General features: G+C 37.9%; 1 long non-coding RNA gene across 2 annotated transcripts in view; it reads left to right on the forward strand.

Annotated features, from left to right (window-relative positions):
* LOC125385687 overlaps nt 1-19,788 on the forward strand; it is a 51,429-nt gene that overhangs the window by 19,449 nt on the left and 12,192 nt on the right. Inside the window, exon 7 of one of the 2 annotated variants that reach the window (XR_007225240.1) lies at nt 13,789-13,809. The exons of the other annotated variant lie outside the window; for it this stretch is intronic. This is a non-coding gene — a long non-coding RNA (uncharacterized LOC125385687). Of the gene's footprint in view, nt 1-13,788; nt 13,810-19,788 lie in introns of those variants that run through there. 2 annotated transcript variants of the gene reach the window in all.

Consider the following 19,788-nt stretch of genomic DNA (forward strand, 5'->3'; position numbering starts at 1 on the left):
GGTTGGTAGGCGTCCGCGACCGTTGTTACGTGACAACGGTCACGGACGCCCACCAACCGCGTGCGTAGTGGGGATATTGAGAGGCGACAAAAAGAAAGGAATTTTAGTTTTCAAACTTCATTTTCGTCCACGACCATTGTTACACGACAACGGTCACGGACGCCCATCAACCGTGTGCGTAGTGGGGACATTGAGAGACGACAAAAAGAAAGGAATTTAATTTTTCCAACGTCATTTTCGTCCGTGACCGTTTACACGTGGCAATGGTGGTGGACGCCTACCAACCGCGTGCGCAGTAGAGATATTGAGAGACGACAAAAAGAAAGGAATTTTATTTTTCCAACGTCATTTTCGTCCTTGACCGTTGACACGTGGCAACGGTAGCGGACGCCTACCAACCGCGTGCGTAGTGGAGATATTGAGAGGCGACAAAAAGAAAGGAATTTTCCTTTTCGAACGTCCTTTCGCCCTTGACCGTTTACACGTGGCAATGGTGGCGGACGCCTACCAACCGCGTGCGCAGTAGAGATATTGAGAGACGACAAAAAGAAAGGAATTTTATTTTTCGAACGTCATTTTCGTCACGCCTTTTTCCAAATATTTGGTGGAGGGATTGTAGGGATATTAATGACTGGTTAGGCCTATTGGCACTTACGCTTCGATGTTATACTTGTACCGACGAAACCGTTGGAAAGTTTTGTTATCGCAGTTACATACGTAAGTGTGTACAGATTAACCATCGTACCTGATTAACACTAACTCTTACCAAATCTGACAAAGTCAAATGACGAGTTTGAAGGTTTCGTTTAAAGTTTCATTTAAAATTGTACATTAGTCGTTATTTTTTCTTCTTCTTTTTTTGTTCATTCAACTTTATGTAAATTCTCGTATTGACAAAAATTGAGAAATCGAAAAATATAAGAATGTGCATAAAGTTAGACGAACGAAATGAATAAGGGCAAATGCACAATTTTAAATAAAATTTTGTATGTCGTTTCACCGGGCTTGGTAAGATTAGCGTTGAACAAGGACAAAAGGCGCCTTTATCCATCTAACACGGCATTCTCTTCCCATTCTCATACCGCATCCATTTACACGGTAACGTACGACTCTCGTACTCTGTATCTCTATATCTTTATGGTTATTCCAGACAATGCCAACAATAGAAAGAAAGATTGGTTCCTGACGACTCGTAACGTATAGCTGGAAAAGTTAGAGTTGCAGAGAGCAACTTGTTAGAGTAGCGGCAATATGGAAGTTGTACTCGCACAGGTAAACTTGGCCATGTAGAAGTCTGGGCTGGGTTAGATCGTGTTCTAAACTCGAGTTACAGAGCTAAAATAACGTATCCGGACGTGTAGATGATTCGAGTTAAAGCAAGCTTTATTTTCACTTATAGGAGGCAGCGAAACGAAAGGAATCAAACAAAATTGTTGCAGCCTCGTGCAGGTTTTTGAAGTCATAGGGGCTCGATCGTAAAACAAAATTCGTCGAACGAGCGGGTATTCTATTTACTTGATAAAGTTAAATATTATCGCCCGCGCTACGAAAGAAAAAATCTATTATCCATTTGTTCTTATCTCCACCATTTACATACACCGTTTTTGCAACGGTAAAATTCCTTTCCAAATCATTTTTTAACGAAAACTACGAACAATGTTTTCCGCGTTACTCTGACGCGCTTTTAATTCGCCGTGCTTCATGCGGCTTTTGTCGCAGCCGCTAGCATTGAAATACGTGTCGCGGAAAGGTCGTAGTTGAAGCTGCGCAATAGTAAACGAAAAAAGGCGCGATATCGGTTCATGTTGTAGGCGATTCGGCGTAAACGCGTGGGAGAGATACCCTGCAATGATTGCCGCGCTTTATTAACTAGCGTAGAGAAGTTGAAAGCGAGAGAAAATTTCAGTGACATCGATGAACACCCGGCGGTATGGAATACGGGTCACGCTTATCCCGGGCATCGGTTGGAATTACTCGCACGAGATACGACCACGGATAAACGTTTCGAGGAACTTTTCCGTTGTTCCCAGCGTCGTCTCCTCCGATTTGCGAGATCTTTCGTACTTTTTCCGTCGATGTAACGAGCGTAGTTTCGGTCCAATTGGAACAAGGGTCGAAGAAAGGAAGCGAAATTGCTTTTTGACTCTCGATGGCTCGCTAAATCGCGACCTAGCAAACAACGAATCAGCTTACGCGGAAATGCTGCATTTATGCATAAGAAGCGCGCAAGCCAATTTCTTCGAAGATAACTACGTTCAATTAGCATAGAATTAATATCGTAAGGTCGGAATTTTTTTCCTTTTTATATAAAATGAAAACTGGTATTTTTAACGAGACTTTTTACTCGAGCAGAAAGAACGAGATTGGTTGTTGGTTGAAGTAGCAATAACGATGTGACGAATATCGTCATTCGTTCGTTTCACTATTAATTTGGTGACGTTTTAACGACCAGGTATACCGGTTTCATGTTCTGTGCGAAACAATCAGATTGTGACGCGTATACGAGATATAAGCGGATCATAGAGTTTTGTACGTTTGTGTGGGAAATGTTTAAAGATTCGGAAGATAAAAGAAGCGAGTAATAGAATTTAAGGATGCATAGAATTCACAGAATATGCAACGATATATAGGACATTCAAAGTATAATCTTCGTTAGGATATTTAAGAAGTACAACAAATATCTGTCCGGGTTTTAACACTTTAGTGTGACCGTAAAAATATAAATATTCGTATATCCACAATGTAAATATAAAAATTTCAAATAATATTTCTAAGTGATGTGGAATAATCGACGAGGAAGTAACAGTCGAAGACTGGTTTGATGTACCCTTCTTGCGTGTCAGTATTGTTTCATAAAAATGAATTTAAAGGAAACTATTTGGAAATTGAGGTGGAAGATATCCTAAACTACGATAAAAAATACACACGTACACACTATTTATACATATGTACTGAGAGTGTTCCAAGGATGAAATGTTAAACAGCGTTGAATATTAAAACTATTTTAAAAATTAGAGGAAAATTAAGCCAGCTTACTGCTATTACTATTAGGACCGAGTATTAAGAACCAGATGTTACTAATCAGACGAATAATGAATGAACGAACAACGCAACGACAAGAACAAATTCTTTTTTTCGAATAAAGTCATCACACACACGCGCGCTTGTACGTTCACCTGAAGTATATAATAATTTATTATATTAATTAATAAGCCTATATACTCTACAATGATATAATTAGTTAATCGTTGAGCGTGGTATCGCAGGAAATGCGTGGACGAAACGTGCAAGTGCATGTTTATGCTCGAACGAGAAACTAAGTTTATCGAATAATTGAAAATATTCCGCGAACCTATTCCATAGAATTAAATAAAACGTGGCTTTAAACGTTATAAAATTCCTTCTTCTTCTCGTCTATTCGATTTAAACCCGACTTTTTCGCACCTTCTTCTCGAACGACAGTAAATTAGAGTTGGAAATATTTAACGTCTCAAATAAATAAATAAATAAAAACTAATCGAAATTCTGGATTGCGTGATTGTGGGAATAATTTTCCCAAGTATTGAAAATTCAGGCAACATAAAGAAAAGTAAAGAAACATAAGAAAGTAAAACATAAGAAAGTAAAACATAAGAAAAGTAAAATAGAATTACCTGTCTGTATTATTTATTCCCGAAACTAATGAACTAAATAGAAAGCGAATGAAAGTGAATTTCCTTTTTAAAGTATCTCGCATGGGCAAATTACTCTATACTTTGTAGTACGTATACAGGAAATTCAATTTTCATTTAAATGCAGTGCACGTAACCTCTGGTCTATCGAAAGGAGAAACCTACCTGAAGAGTTCAATTCTGCCATGTGATATTTAGACTCATTCTTCTTTCATACATTTTTTCTATATTTCCATTTTAACCTCGTTTCTCCTTTCTCCGCTACCGATAATTTCGCGTTTCTGTCTCCTCCAATGTTCCATCTGTCCACGATCTGTGCAGTGTACGGGTGTCTCGTAGAATTTGAATTTCAATGCGCCGACAATGAGTTACCTACCTGCGGTTTGGAAATTATTTTTCATCGTCCTATTCGAGAGAGTTTACGCAATAGGTAAATTTCGTTTGTTTCGATAAGTCGGTTAAATTAGAAGCGATGCATAATAAAATACACGGGTAAAATGTTTCGGGCGAGAAAGACTCCGTGGAACAGCGATTAACCTTTCGCGATTGCATGTAGATTCGATGACGAACTCGAAGATTCTTTATATCGAATAACCTTTGAAGCCACCATCTATGTTTATTTGTTAAGATTCAGATTCAAGTGATCGACCATTTCTGATTTCAAAGAGATGGCTTGGCTTTTTTATTTAGAAGTTTTACATTCGATCTTATGTACGAAGGGAACGTGAATCTTTATATTACTGCAGGGAAAGCTTGAAAGTTGGGGAAAAGGTAATTTCGTATTCTACATTCATCTTTGTTCAATTCATTTTTATGTAAATCATTCCGCGACACAGATAATCGCAATAGAAAAGGACTGAAACTTCGATAAAAACGTCCCGACAATCCGATAAAAATTGTCTATGCAAAGATATTTAATGTTTTCCACGGCTTTCCTCGATCTAATGTTTGTTATCTAATTTTCTATTCGTGCATTTATTCTTCAGACTCGACGAAAAGATTCGCGGACATATATACACGTGGTTTCACGAAATTCTCGGGAAACCGTCCAATTTTCCAATCGTCAGAAAGATTCAGTCATTGATATGAAAATTGGTTTTGTTCCGCTTTCGAAATTTTTCAATTCGTCGTACTCGGGTTTTTGAATCCAATTGGTCTGCCCCCAACAACCTTACGACGAATCGCTCGCTAGGAGACGCCTCCATAGATGTCGGTAGAATTCGTCCAAGTCAAAAATATCCGTGGATCGTCTACCCCCTGCGGAGCAAAACAGATTTCAAGAAAATTCTCTCCGCCCATTATCCAGCAGTGTTTCGTCTTAATGAACAGTTCAAAAGACTATTAATCAGAGGATACGCCACACGAAATCCTTTTTACGATCCGTCTCACAGCTTGCTAACCGTCGCCAGTAACAAACTCCAATCTGTTCGACAATCAACTCTAATTTCGAGGCAATCGGTCGATCGCACGGCTGGCGGACGTAAATCTCCACGCTAATTTCATTTTGGCATTCCAAATTGTATCTCGAAATGGAAATCACGTCCGAATACCCGGAAGATATAGTTCGCGGACCATCTCCGCGGGAAACATCGACTTTCTTTATTAATTCGTAATTGAGACTGATTTGTGTGGTTCGCGTGCTGTAATTCTCCGTATGTGCGTATAGCGCACGCGTGTGTGCGAGATACGTGATGGGGGAAAAATGTGTGGGCGAATGGGAAAGACAGGGGCGGAAATGAAATGTAGACGCACAGTGGTTGCAAACAGTATCCGTACGTCGGTGTATTTACTGCTTCATCTACGTTGGCGGATAAGGTGAGGCAGCTTCAAATTGATACATCACGAATTTTATTAAGTTTTCTTCTTTCTAAAATTTGTTCAAAATCGTCGACGATAGTCGTCTATTCTGTGGCACGTACGTGTCGGTGGCTGTGAAATTGCAGCAAGTCGTATACGATGGAGGACGAGAGGAAGTTTAAAAAAAAAAAAGGATAAAAGAAACGCGACAGTTTTAGAAAAAAAGAAAAGTTGTAATCGATAAGAAGAATTGGATTGCGAACAAGCTTGATACGGATGACTGTCTTCAACGTTGTTGGTGATGAAAGTTGCAATTAGTACGTAAGGTGCAGTTATCGTACACAGTTTTGTGAATTTTAAACTTCCCTTCGATCGCCGCTGTATCTCGTTTTTAGACGCGTTTCGACGTTCGGCGTTCGGCGTTCGAGCGCGTTAAAAAGTATTTTTCCGACACGCAATAAAACGTTTCGTAAAATATACGATCTTCTAAAGTGAGATTTACGCGTCGTACAATTTTACGAGCAGTTTGTTCGAAAATGTGCCTCTTAAATGCTTAAATCACTTGCACTATTTTTAGAATTAATCGTATATTCTAGCTGCTGACTTACGATAATAAAAGATAATGGATTTTGTTGATTTGTTGACAAGTGAGAAACGAACAGATTTATCTTTTTATATCGCATATATGTATTGTAATTTTGCACCATTACATTGTTACATTCTCATTTGCTTCGATAACGAAATTTTCTGTTCCGTACGCTTTAAAGGCTCCAAGATATTTCGTGGTTCGATGGAACGTAGAATATAGCAGATCCATCGTGTCTTTACATTTTATCTTTTATCACTGACCTCTCACCTGCATATAATGTGGATTATAACGTTATTTCAGCATCTGCCTTTTCAGCGAAAGGTGCAAAACGCGAAACTCCTCTTCGAGATCCATCGATGTTTCCATAAAACATTTTGTATGGGGTATTACCATGCACGACACTTTAAGCTTTACAAACAACGTTTTCTCACTCAGTTACATCATACGAGTTACGCCATTGCCAAATGTTAGCCCGACATTAATAAAATTACAAGATAAAACAGTCGTTTCGTTGCAATTTCATTCTACGTTATAACAGCCACACGTACTCCGTGTTTGACGAGTATACTCGTCACCGTTTACCTTTTGCGACACATTCTAGGCACACGCTTTCAAAGAGATCTGGAAGAGCTGATTAATCGTATCATAAATTCACTTATCACTCGCTTTTTATCGAGCAATTATCACAATTTATTAATCACTGACAATTAGTCGGCTAAATGGTAACATGGACCGTTAGCATGGAAACGTAGAAGCATTTCAGCGTTCGCTGCGTACACGGGATTTATCGAGAAAAATACAAGTAGAGTAGAAATGCGTTTATTGAAACAAAACTTTAATTAACGCCCAATTAACGGAACGTTTGCTGGTATTATTCGAGCAAAGAGCGATACGTAGCGAGAAAAATTGGTAAGCTTCCATTATACGAACTCCAATTATATAAACTGTTTTCGTTTCCTGACAACTTTAGATAAATCGTCTACCGCCATATTTGTCGAACGCGGTTTAACATCCGCAGCGGTCTCTCTGAATCCCGTAAAAACTGTGAAATGGAAGAAACGCATTTTGATCGTTCGCCTGTGCAACATAACGAACGTTTCTACGTCGCTTTTCTTATTAAATGGTTTCGTAGAAAGTATTACGTGTTTCGTAGTATAGAGCCTTTTAATACAGTGAAAATACGGTCAGTTGGAAAAATCTGTGTACATCTCTTGGATAGAAAAAATATTTTCTACGTAAAGACGCAGGCAGAGAGGCGTGTGCAGTTGTTTAAGCTGTAAGCTGTTTGATAAATGTATTTTTAATATCTTTCTCGATAAATCCTCGTACATAGAAATACTCCGAAATGCTTTCACGTTTCTCTGCTAACGATTGATATTACATTTAGCCGACTAAAAGATTATGACGTGTCAGAACGCCTAGCGTTGCAGCGCGTGAAGTAGATGCGACAGGAACACGTTTACGCGTATACGGTAATAACTTTTAGTTAAATATCAACGTTTTCCTGACTTATCGCTCGTACGCAGAGACGAGCTCTGTCACGAAGCTGATCCTCGCTTTAAATTCTTACGTACTTCGACGATATGATTATTTAACGGGGTGTCCTGAATTAGAATGTTCTAAAACAGCGTCTTTTTGTGATTTTTTTTAGAAGGGAAAGAAAGAAACGAAGTTATTGAATTTTGAGGTGTGGCTTTATATATATTTAACGAATATAACAAATTTTTTTTAATGTTAACAAAAAAATTATATCAGATTTCTAATCGTTTTCAGTCGGCGTGAAAGATTCACCTCGTAATTCTTGACTGAAACGGAAAAACTAGAAAGGATTAAATTATTATATATTTTTATTCTCGATGAACTAAAAAAGTTTGTGAAAAAGTTGATTTAAATAATTGTTATAGCACCTTGAAGTTTATTCTTTCTTCTTAAAAAACACATTTTTTTATTTTCTGCCTTCTTTTTTTTTAGTCCATCGAGAAGAAAAATATATAATAATTTAATCCTTTTTTGGTTCTTCGTTTCAGTCGAGGATCACGCCGATTGAAAAATGCAGCCCATGAAATAGGCTTAGAAATAATTTTACGCTGTTATAATTTTTCTTTTACTTTAAAAAGAAATTTTTTGTATTCGTTAAATATATATAAAAACATACCTCAAAATTCAATAACTTCGTTTCTTTCTTTTCCTTCTAAAAAAAAAAATCACAAAAAGACGCTGTTTTAGAAATGATTAACTTGCGATTTATCGTATATTTCATCTGTTGAAGTAACTTCATGAAAAATTCTACATCTTTATTTATGTATATCCATGGCCTGGAGATTGCTATTACGCAGATATATTGCAAATAAGGAGCGGCGCATATTATCCTACCCTTGAATGTATATTATGTTCTGGGTTGCAAGGTCTAGGAACAAAGAAACTAATAAACAGATTTCTCTTTATGTTCCCTGTAGCCTCTAGCCAAAGCCAGAAGCTTACCTTTTTTGGTAATATTCTTTTGCCATAAATTTATGAACGTGCTCCCTATCCTTCCATTTTCTAGTAATACTAAAAGATTAAGGATCTGAATCAGTATTATATTATATTTATACCTTTAATTTATACCTTATATTTATACCTTTAATCATTTCAGTATACTTTTCTATTACAAATTCATCCACTCGTTCTTCGATCAGTCAACGTCAAACTCAACATCATTCAAAACACGAATTAAACGACGAACGAGAAACGCCAGTTCTACGAAACATAGAAAAATAGAAACATTCCGATTTTTCTGATGAAACGTTATCGTTTCGAGTCAGGTGTTTCCGCTCGATGCGTAACATTTTTTACAATTGAAAGTGAAATTGTCGAGCATCGTTGAACAAAAATTCTACGTCGCAGCATGTACGAGCAATTTCAGATAAACGCAGTTTATATTTTAATCGATGAACGGAGGCTCGATCTCGAGAACGTTTGTCGAAATTAATATTTGTAATCGTGGATTTCGATAATCCGAGAATTAGCTTTTACCTGATAGAAAAGAACTTAGTGGTAAAATATTGTTTTGTCAAACGAGAGGCTGTCTTTAAGTTTCAATCATATCGGATACTTCGATTTCTTTAGGTGACTTTGATATTAACCCTTTCCACTCCGAATTTTATTTCAATTTCGTTACCAGCAGCTCGCAACGCTTTTAAATTCAATTTGAAATTTACTTGAACTAAAAAAGAAGACAATTTAAATAAACAAAGGAAGAAACAAATTCATTTAAATACCAGTTTTATTCACACTATTGTCGTACCTTGTAATTTTTAAGTGTATGGTATATCTTGGAACAACTTCCAGGATGCAATCCTGGCTTTTTTTTCGCGCGTTTCACAAAAAAAGATGGGTCTGAAAGAATGTCTAGTGGGACTCGACAAAGGAGTCCCTGAGGTAAAAACTGATGTCGAGTCACACTCCACACAGGAATACAAAGGGTTAAATATGCCATGTATCGTTCGTGTACATACATAATTTTCTAATGTAATTTGATTAAATCCGCATGTTGCACGGTTGCACTTGATTGTCCGTGCGTTAAACCACCAAGATCAATTTACTGCCGGTATCGACATTAGTATTGACATTGCTAGTATTACGCTTGACGTTTTACGCCATCAAAATCACGAAAATTTATTTCGTCTATTTTTTGACATATGCCATGCAATTTCACTCCTTATCGATATATTTCAATTTAACTTTATTCCAACTTGATCGTGGTGTTTGAAATTAGAGAAAAACGTAAAATAATAAACAGAAAATAATTCTAGTAGTCTCTTACAATAATTTTCTAAAACGATGCTACGCTATTGATAAAAATATATAAAATAACGCGTAGGGCAACTGCTGTATCATTTTACCGTGTTGCTGATTTTATCGATATAGACGTAAATTCGAAATATCAAATATCTTGACAGGATATTCGACCGGTGATCAAGCTCCTATAAACTCGATGGTATAAACTCTTGGCAAATTATATCGTAAGCATTAAGAATTTGCTATAAATCGTTCGTCGTGCCGTAAAACGTATCAGTTACAGAGCTGATAAAATTTTTCCATCGACGAACGAAATAGACACGCGAATATTTATTCACTCGACCGTGTAACACTGGCAATTTGCAAGTCGTGCCAAATCCGCCGACACGGTTTTGCCTCTTTCTCGCCATAAAACGCACGTGTCAAGAGATTCGTGTGAACAATCGATTGCGTTGCTCTTGCTTGGTGATGTTAATCGTAATTAGAAATATGTGCGCACGAATAAATTTGTAAATAAAGCCAAGAGCAGCTTGCAGCTTGCAATTTCCGTTCCGTCGGGCGATACTACGCGAACAAATCGAAGAGGACAACAGAGTCTCATAAACAAGCGAATCTGCTAAACAAGATCTAAAATGTTAAAAACACGTCGCTGATGGCCACGAGTGGTTTACTGGATATCGAAACTTTAAACTACGTTTCTAATTCGCGAGATGCGCGGGTTACTCGTGAGATAAACGAGATATAGTGGAAACTCATTGTCTAACTCGCTACAAGTTGCAAAGAAGAAGCCACTGATCATTACTACGACGTCGTGCACTGTGCACATTGATTCGTTTGAAACGAGGTCTCTTTATTTTTAAGCGAACTCTATTTATTACCCTACCGAGGTTTTACCAATCTACGCAATTAAATTTTTGCGTTTGCACGCGAAAATTTTATCCGTCGCTAGACCCTTGACCCAGACTAGTCGACCAAACTCGCGTTTCCGCAGGGAGAGACTTACTCAAATTTCTCATCGACCGCTCAATCGACCCGTTTGTACCGTAACTACCCTTAGGTAACACGAAAACAGAGGTCCTTGTGCCCCGGAGTACCACAGCACAGCTATGTGCCTGACGATATACGCGTTAATAAGCCACGACCCATGCGCATTCTTGAACCCGATAACAGGATAGTTGCGTTCATGCGTAACATTAACATTCGTCATTTTTTCGATCAATTTACTTTATCCAATTCTATGGGATTCACGTTGCAACTATGAAAAGAATTTGCGACTGTTTAGTCGGTATTTTTCTTCTTGCTATTTATTACTCTTCCACCTTTTTCTTTCTTTTTGTACGTGAAGAAATCCTCATGAACACTCCGCTGCTGCTAATAATCGGTAACAGTAGAGTAGTGTCGGACTCTTACCGACTAAAATTTCACGATGATCATCCTACGCGTACGACAGGAGTGCTCCAGGAACCTCTCATGAATTGTCTTCAGTTGCACCCTTTTCCGTCGTCCTCTTGTTCGAGCCAATCCTAATAATTCTCCGACTGTTGAATTTGATACTAGGGTGGGGGGCATTGCCCCTAGCGTTATCCCCTGTTTTAGTCGTGGGTCCGTTGGGACGGCGATGAAGCGGTTCTAGGGCCGCCTGACCGCCATCCCCCTGCATGCGTTATCCTACAAGGGTGAGAGTTCTTCTTTCTCTCCCTTTCTGTTCGCTCGCAAAAGAGGCGGACAGCCTCGTATTCCTATGGTTCGCTCTCAACATCGTTTTTAGAATCGCCGAGGGTGTGTCAATCTTTCACCTATGACGTGCCGCAGGGAGTAGCTGTGTAGCTCCCACGCCGGACAAAGCTCCAGCGCGTGCTGCGCCGTGTCCCTGCCTGCCCTTCCTGCTTTTTAAAATTCGCGATTTAAAATTTATATTAATTTATATTATATTTAAAATTTTCGCGATTCAACGTTCAAATTGAAATCTTTTTCGTTCTTCATTAAGTTAAGATTACTAGAAAATAATCGTAAATGCTGCTTTATAATCATATAATTCAAGTTAGAAGTGTGCACATACCTTACTATTATATATAGAATGAGCAAATACTGTTTACTAATATCTTCTACACGTTTCAACGATATATTCTGGACGTTTTGCTTGCGACGAAATAACGAATGCGACTGGTTTGTTGAAATAAACGAAGCCTTGTTATAATGCGTCGCTATCAATTGTTACCAAGGCGCCACAGTGGCCTCCCCTGACCACCAATAAGATAAATGGTCCATTGGGGAAGAATGTTGTCTTACATCGTCATTTTATTATTATTTTGCCATTATATACTTGGAACAATAAAAATATTCCCGTGGCGTGCTGAGTGAAACATGTGATTTCGGCGTGTCAGTCAAAGTGTTAAGGAAATTGAGCTACTTCGTAGTAATACGTCGAACTATTTTCTTTTAATTACACAACTTCCGTTTGTGTCTTGAAGTTTCGTAATAGACTTCCGTGGCCTGTTCGTGGTCCGTCGTGTTGCATATTACGTCTTGCATATACGTCTTTTGCATATTCTCACACTGAGTTTCACATCTTGTACGTCTGTACGTTGTCGAAGTTTAGGCGCAGCGATAGTACAAGTAGTTAGAGGTACGTTCGAAGGTGAAGTTCAAGTTTCAAGCTTCGAGCGTAGATGTTCAGTAGGAGAGACGCGAAGGTCGTTGGTTGAAAGAGTAGACCATGGACGTAAACCAAGGAGAAACATAACTGAAATTCTGTGCTACCCAGGAGAGCGAGGATAATGAGAAGCGAATATAAAACAAACATATAGGTTGCTGGCAAACTCGAGGGAACAATAACTCGCCTCGTTCGCGTCAATGTCGCGATTATTGGTACGCGATTATTCCGCTTTTTGATCCTCGAATTGAATTAACGCGAAATAGCAGCTGAAAGCCTTTGTGATTGACGTGACTTTGAATAACAGCGAACAACAAAAATTCGATGCGACGCTCGAGTGCGTGGCAATGGGAGCAGAGGACGCAAGTACGTCAACAGCGGTGCAATTTAATAATTCGAATGTGGTGAAGTGCATGGAAACCTTTAATCCGAATAATAGCAAAGAAATAATTGCTGTCCCTTGCACGATTCTCGAGTGGCGTCATCGACCGTCAGCTCTATCGATAGCGTCCGTCGCGAAACAACAGTTTGCGTATTGTTCGTTGATAAAATTGCCGAGTATCGATTATCGTTCAACCCGGCGCGGCAATCTTTGACCCGCGGCCGGCATTATTGTCCAATTATTGGAAGAATTCGAGAATCGACGCAGCTTCCTATTGGCTTTGTTCGAATTCACATCCAATTCGCGGAGTTAATTGGATTCATTCCTTCAAACGTATCTTCATTTACCTTCGATGTGCGAACGAGTTTCGCAACGTGATGGAACGTACCTTGTGCTACTTCGTTTACCCCAACAGACACAAAACAGAACGATTCTATCGATCAACGAGGATGAGGTGCCTTTATTTCTTTTTTTTTTTTCCTCCTCGGTTTGAGCAGAGTAAAAACAGTGCGCGTAGAGTGCGTTTTGGCACTCGGTTCGGGGATCGGCAATCCATTAACGCTTCTCTGGCTCGTGTTGCAGTTGTTTGCGATTCAAAGTGATTCGAGTTATCAAGCGACGTATAGTTTGGCGGCGTAGCCTGTACAGCTCTTAACGTACCAAGCTAAGAGTTCTCGTAGAAATCACCTCGAGTGCCAAGAAACAAGTTTTTTCGCCAGCAGGAGAAAACTTGATGTAGTTCAGCCTTAACATATTCCAGATTCACGAACGAGGGAAGCGTACGGGTAGAGAGGCGTGTGCGTGTGTGTCGGCTGTTACTTGCAAAGGAAATTCTATTCGTCGAGATCGATGGCATAAACGAAAGCTAAGAAACGATCGACCAATGTTTATTGAAATTTATATTCTTTTTTCACAGAAACGACGTTGCGACACAATCTTCCAGTGTTAGTGGTAGCTTATTCGGTAAGGGAAATCACAGTTAAATTTCATAATACGGTATTTTTATCGGTATTTGTATCGGTACGTAGAACCGATTTCTCCGGTAAAACATCAAAATTATTCAATTTTGCAATTTACAATGTTTTCTTCGCGCAAGTACCCTTCAAGTAAATTTATTAATTTACTGCAGAGATTACTCGCGTGTTTTTATTCTTCGAAAGAATTGCAAATTAAGCGTCTAACGCAATTTTACGTCGTGCATATTTATATGCAACTGTGATACGAATTCAGAGGTTCGATAAGGAAAAAAAAGAAAAATGAAAAAATAATGTGTATTCTGTGCAACCATGGAGAAAGGAATATCCGTTGAACAACCAGTTTGTGAAATATCGATCGAATTTTTTACCGAATAACTTGCTGAAAATAACGCCAATTGTTTTAAAATTAATAAAATTTGTATTCCATGCAAAGATATTAAACCGATAGAAATGCTGATTTTATCTTGACGTTTTCCATTATTTTCAAAACAACTTTCTCAACAATTGTATCCTGACCTTTTACGGTACACAGTTTAACCTTTATACGGTAACGCACTGTCGTAGAACGTATTTCGCGTCGTATAAGAAACAACAGAGAATAGATTTTCTGTTCGAAAACAATGAAAGAGATTTAATAAAAACAGTTTTATTATCGTGCAGGTACGAGAGACTTTTATCGTGAAAGCTATTTCACGAACATATTTACCATGGTGTACAAAACGGTGGAAAATTCAGGAGATAATTTTCACGAAAAAGAGATATATCACGTAGAAACGTATCATCGAGAAATATATATTAATTATCGTTTGTTCTAATAAATAATTAATAATTCAATTACGATACGCTTATGGTCGATTACACGTCAAAGTCTTACGTTCGTTTTTAAAATCCTACAATTTCGATTTTCTTAACGTCTCGGAAGATCGCAGAGGAGAAAAAGCGCGACAAGAATATTTTCATTGACCTTTCCGCTTTGTGACCACCTTGTAATTAAACGGAAAGATTTTAATACTCCATTTATTCCATTCCTAGGATTCCTGAATTCCATTCATAGGAAATTCGAAATGGAACACGAAAAAATATATAAAATATATAAAGTAGCGTTTTCTATAGCAATTGGTTGGTAAGGCAATTTTCAACCGAGATTCTACCTTTTTACATTCTCCAAAATATGGATCCGCGGTTTAATTAGAATTTATTGGGAAGAATATGCAGAAACACGATGCAAGGACGAGATACAAGTTACGAAAGGATTTGCGAGTAATTTACGAGTAGCTTAGCAGCTACGATCTGTGAAATTTCAACTTAGTAAATCTTCTACACGAGGAATAGCGAGAGACAGGAAATTTGCGGAATTGGTCTTGTCGAACTTGGATTCGGCTTGGATTATTCGATAGAAAGAGTGACGATCTGTCGTGTGTAGCGGAAAAGCGTGTGAAGCTTTTCACAGAATCGTCGCAAAGGGAAACGATTATCGCGTGAATCGCTTCTCCGGGAAATCGAAAGCTGCATCAGATCTGTTTCGAAGAAAAAGAATTTAACATACCGTGTCCCTTATCGATCCGGAGCTTTCACGGGCATTCATCCGCCAACAAGAGAAAGCTTTCGCTTTCGATATTTCTATCGGGCGCGGTGTGCGTTGTCCTGGAAAACGGCCACGAGTTTAAAGCGTCGTTGAAAGGCGTATTCGCAAGAATTGTAAAGATCAGATGGCAAGCCGAAGGCAACGGGAAGCCGATGCTGACAAATGATGTTCACCGTAATATCGTAACACGACGTATTGTACGGGATATCGACGACGTTGTGTTCGCTACCGATGTTTTCCACTTAGCTGTAATTAAATAAAAGCGAGGATGATCTGAAAGATCAACGACGACAGTCAGTGGCTCGTTCTTCAACGTTACAAGTTCTTGCGATTATCGTTCATTTTCAAAAAACGAGATGCATAGAACAGTCGTCGCGTACGTTTTCTCTGCGTTTATAAGAAATTCGAAAACGAGTACACAGAGTGTACGAAATAATGCAGAAGCGTATAAAATATTCAAAACAGATATAAGCAAATTTTCTACTTACAAGACAAGTTTCGAAAGATTATGAAACTTCCGAGACGCGTACAGGACATTCTTTCGCTGTCCAAAGTTGCTCTAAGGGGATGAAATTCACCTCCGAGAATCGGCCTACTTTCCGATTTTCCGTTATAGCTTTCAAGCCACAAGTATACATAGAAAGAAACTTTTCGGACGAGAGTTACATCTTTCGATCAGCGCCTATCGTTCGATAAAAGTATCCGTCAATGTTACAGCAATAACGGGAAATTTTCAGAGGTAGATTTCACTCTCCGAGGGTGAATTGTGGCAGAAAATAAAAATTGCGCCATACGCATCCACGTATTCTCTGCGTGCAATTTCAAAGTTCCACAATTTGTTGAATTTACGCGTTGACGTGTGCCTGGTTAATGAAGCGCGTTTTTATTTATTTTCGTTGGAATATGTATATCGTGGTCGTTTTATACGTTCAAGAGAAATCTGAAATCATGCAGAAATGGATACAACGTGCTCATAACGTGTAAAAACGTATCGGATGTCGTATACGTAAACGTATAAAATATCTAAAGTAGAGTACCTGTTGCTTGTAACAACAGCAGGTTGTCCCCTAATCGTCTTTGTTTTACGAACGTATCTTTTACGACAACGCATCTTTATACAAACACGAAAATTCAGTCAAACAATGCGATCTTAATAGGACAAAATAATCTTAATAGGACAAAATGGATCGTACGTAATTCGATAAAATAATAGAAAACAGAAAAATGTTGCGCGTCTATGATTTCCTTATAGAACGAAAGAAACTTTTGCCACGATCTAATATAATATTTAACAAATAACGGCAACTTCCGGTTCAAGTGTCTCTCTTAATTATTTTCGTGGAAATATGAGCGCGCAATAAATATTCACAGTCTAGTTAGACACAGTACTGTGAGAAGAAAGTAATAGAATTTTTATCACTATAAATAATAGATGCATATCCTTTAACACTGGTGGCATCCTAAATCATGCTAGTGGCTTTTGTCGTGTGACACAGCCTGGATATTTCTCTTCGGTTATTATCTGTTAGTCTGTATGTCCGGAGCAAGCTACATATATAAATGTACGTACATATATACATACATACATAGTATATAGCAACGACAGGAAAAAGACTCGCAGCGATTAATTTTCGTTTGCCACGAGTCTATGAATCATTGGCGTTAGTCTGCTTGTTCGACTGCATTTTCCGTGGTAGTTCGATGTGATTAGGATAGCTCGTTACATGGTCGAAACATTGTTGAAACTGCTATATGACCATGATATTACACAATGAGTGTGTAAAGATGAGAGAAAAGAGAGCGCGATAGGGAGAAATTTTGGATCTTTGTTTTGATCTCAAAATGGATCTTTGTTGAAACGACCTTTTTCGTTTAAATAATATGTAAGCTTTTTATTTATTCAAAGATAGCTACGCATCTTTCCATTTACGTAAATCGATCTCTTCCATCTTCGTGAGTTAGATCTGTCGAAAGTTTTTTCGCTTTCTCGAGTTGGCAAGTTGGAAAAAAACGAATCCCTGACATCGACGTGAAAAAATGATCGATTTGCCATAGAATGGTCATGTACAGTGAACGGCAATACTATCGCAACATCCTTCGCAATTGAATAATTTCTTCGTAAGGTCAGATCAAACGACTTGAGTTTTTGCGATGAACAAGGTAGAGGTTTATTTTTCAAGCTTTCTTTATCTGGGTTTAGAGCAACGGAAATTGGAACATCTTTCGAAGATTCGCACACGTACAGAACGTTAAAAAAATAATTTATTCCGAAATCTTTCAACTTTCGATTCGCCTTTCATCTCTTCGATTCGCCATCTGAACAAATATTTTGAAAAATTCAAATCAATTTATATGCTCGTCCTTGCTTCTTTCATAACACGGATTACTATCATTTTGAATGAACATGTGCTTTTTTCGTGATTCGAATTAAAAGAATTAAACAAATCGGAACGTTGTTTTCCTTGTTGTAGCATTAACATTTTTATTGCGCTCGTAATTCACGATACTTAGGCTGCAACATACCGAAGCTCTTCTCATACTTGTATCGCATTAGGGGCAAATGTTACATGGTTGCAGAACCGTACAAGCAATATGCTGGAGACAAAGTGGGGTGGGATTTTATGTACCAAGTTAATGCTACATTCCGTTCTCGTTCACCCTAATGGGACGGCTTAATAAATATCATTCGATATATCTTGAAGGTTCCGCCATTTCTATCTAAAAGTTGTTCACCAAGGGTAGAAGGTAAATTATCGTTGACATTCCCTTCAATCTGACATAAGAGACACGAAGGGGACGAAAAGATTGAGAATTAATGGTCAATATGATCTTGTAGATGATTTCTAAAATGTTCTGAAAGGGAGATAGCGACTGAACCTATACTGAAGCTATACAATCTTTACATTTTTTTCGTGTTTAAAATTACCAATTTCTACATTTTACGTTTCCTTCATAAAATTAGAAACTTTCTTGACGAAGTTGCTAATAATCTACTTGGCCAGTCGACTGTTGCCACCTGTTTGGAAAACGTTTTCCTAAAAAGCGATGACGAGTATATTCAAACACAGGGTATGTGCAACTGTGTAGTATGGAATTAAGTTGTCAAATAAACTAAACCAGAATAACTAGTGAAATTGACTGGTTTTACAATTTTATTTTAAAATTCCTACTTCATGTTATATTTTTTTCCGCAATGATGTAATGACTTTTGCAACGATAACTAAAAGAATAATATAACGAATCTTGTTTTGTTTTTTATGTATTCAAACTCAAAATAATGTATCAAGGCTACCTATACCAATATCAGTTAAAATACCCGGTACTTGTCAAGGTGTAAAAGGGTAAAAGGGTCCCACAATCTGTTTCCCACAATCTGAATCCCAATTAACCAGTTGCCTCGTTTTGTACAACTTGCCACGCGTTCTTAAAATTTTTACTGCGTGTCATTCGATATAATGATAACATTTATCAGGAAGTGTATCAATCCTAGTTCAGGGATGATGGTCCCAGATGGATTAATAATCCCAAAAATGCACTACATAACATGGAATTCCTTCTGTAAGAAAGTAATAAATCACTAAATATAAAAATATTCCATTGTTACGTATTTTTTAAAGACCAGTCATTTTCGCTGGTTTTAGTAGAAATAGCTTCGTGTCAACTATCGGTAGTTCTAGCGTTAAGTTGTAACGAAACGACTTTTTTATTTTTCAACTTTTTGCCGAAATTTATCGCAATTGAAAACAGCAAGTTTTAACTATTTTTTACGCACGACGAGTATACTCGTCAAAGACAATTAACTGATTAAGATATTCTGTATGAATTTACCATAGAATCTAAGCGGACTGACATCGATGATAAACGTACTGTCTTTTTCACCTTAAAAATATCTTCTTATTAGGTCTAAAACAATGAAAAGGGCAGGAAACTTGTGAAACTGCTTCCGAGGTATAAAAAGAAGAAGATATAGGAGGGGGGGGGGCGTTAAAGGTTTTTAGCAGGGAGCGTTTCAAAGTCCCCAAATAAAAACTTCGAATGTGGTAATTTTTTTTTTAATAATAAAAGTTTTATCGATGCTATATCGTTTCTCCCTGGTGTCTTCTGTACGCTTTGAGACATTTATGACCATTCGTAGGTGAGAGTGAAAGTTAATGATATCTCGCTTACATCGGAACAGCGACTTTATCCCTTCAAATTTACGATTTCGATCTTTTATTTTATCTTGTGAAGTTTTATGCTTCCAGCGTGTAGAGAGGTGTCTTTGCATCTTCGACTTTGCTTTGATCAACGATCGAGAATTTTATCTTCTGCAATCAAGTTTATTAAGTTGGACCAACAGAAGAGTTGCTCCAGT

Source organism: Bombus terrestris, chromosome 9 (genome assembly GCF_910591885.1).
Source record: "Bombus terrestris chromosome 9, iyBomTerr1.2, whole genome shotgun sequence".
NCBI classification, from domain to species: domain Eukaryota; kingdom Metazoa; phylum Arthropoda; class Insecta; order Hymenoptera; family Apidae; genus Bombus; species Bombus terrestris.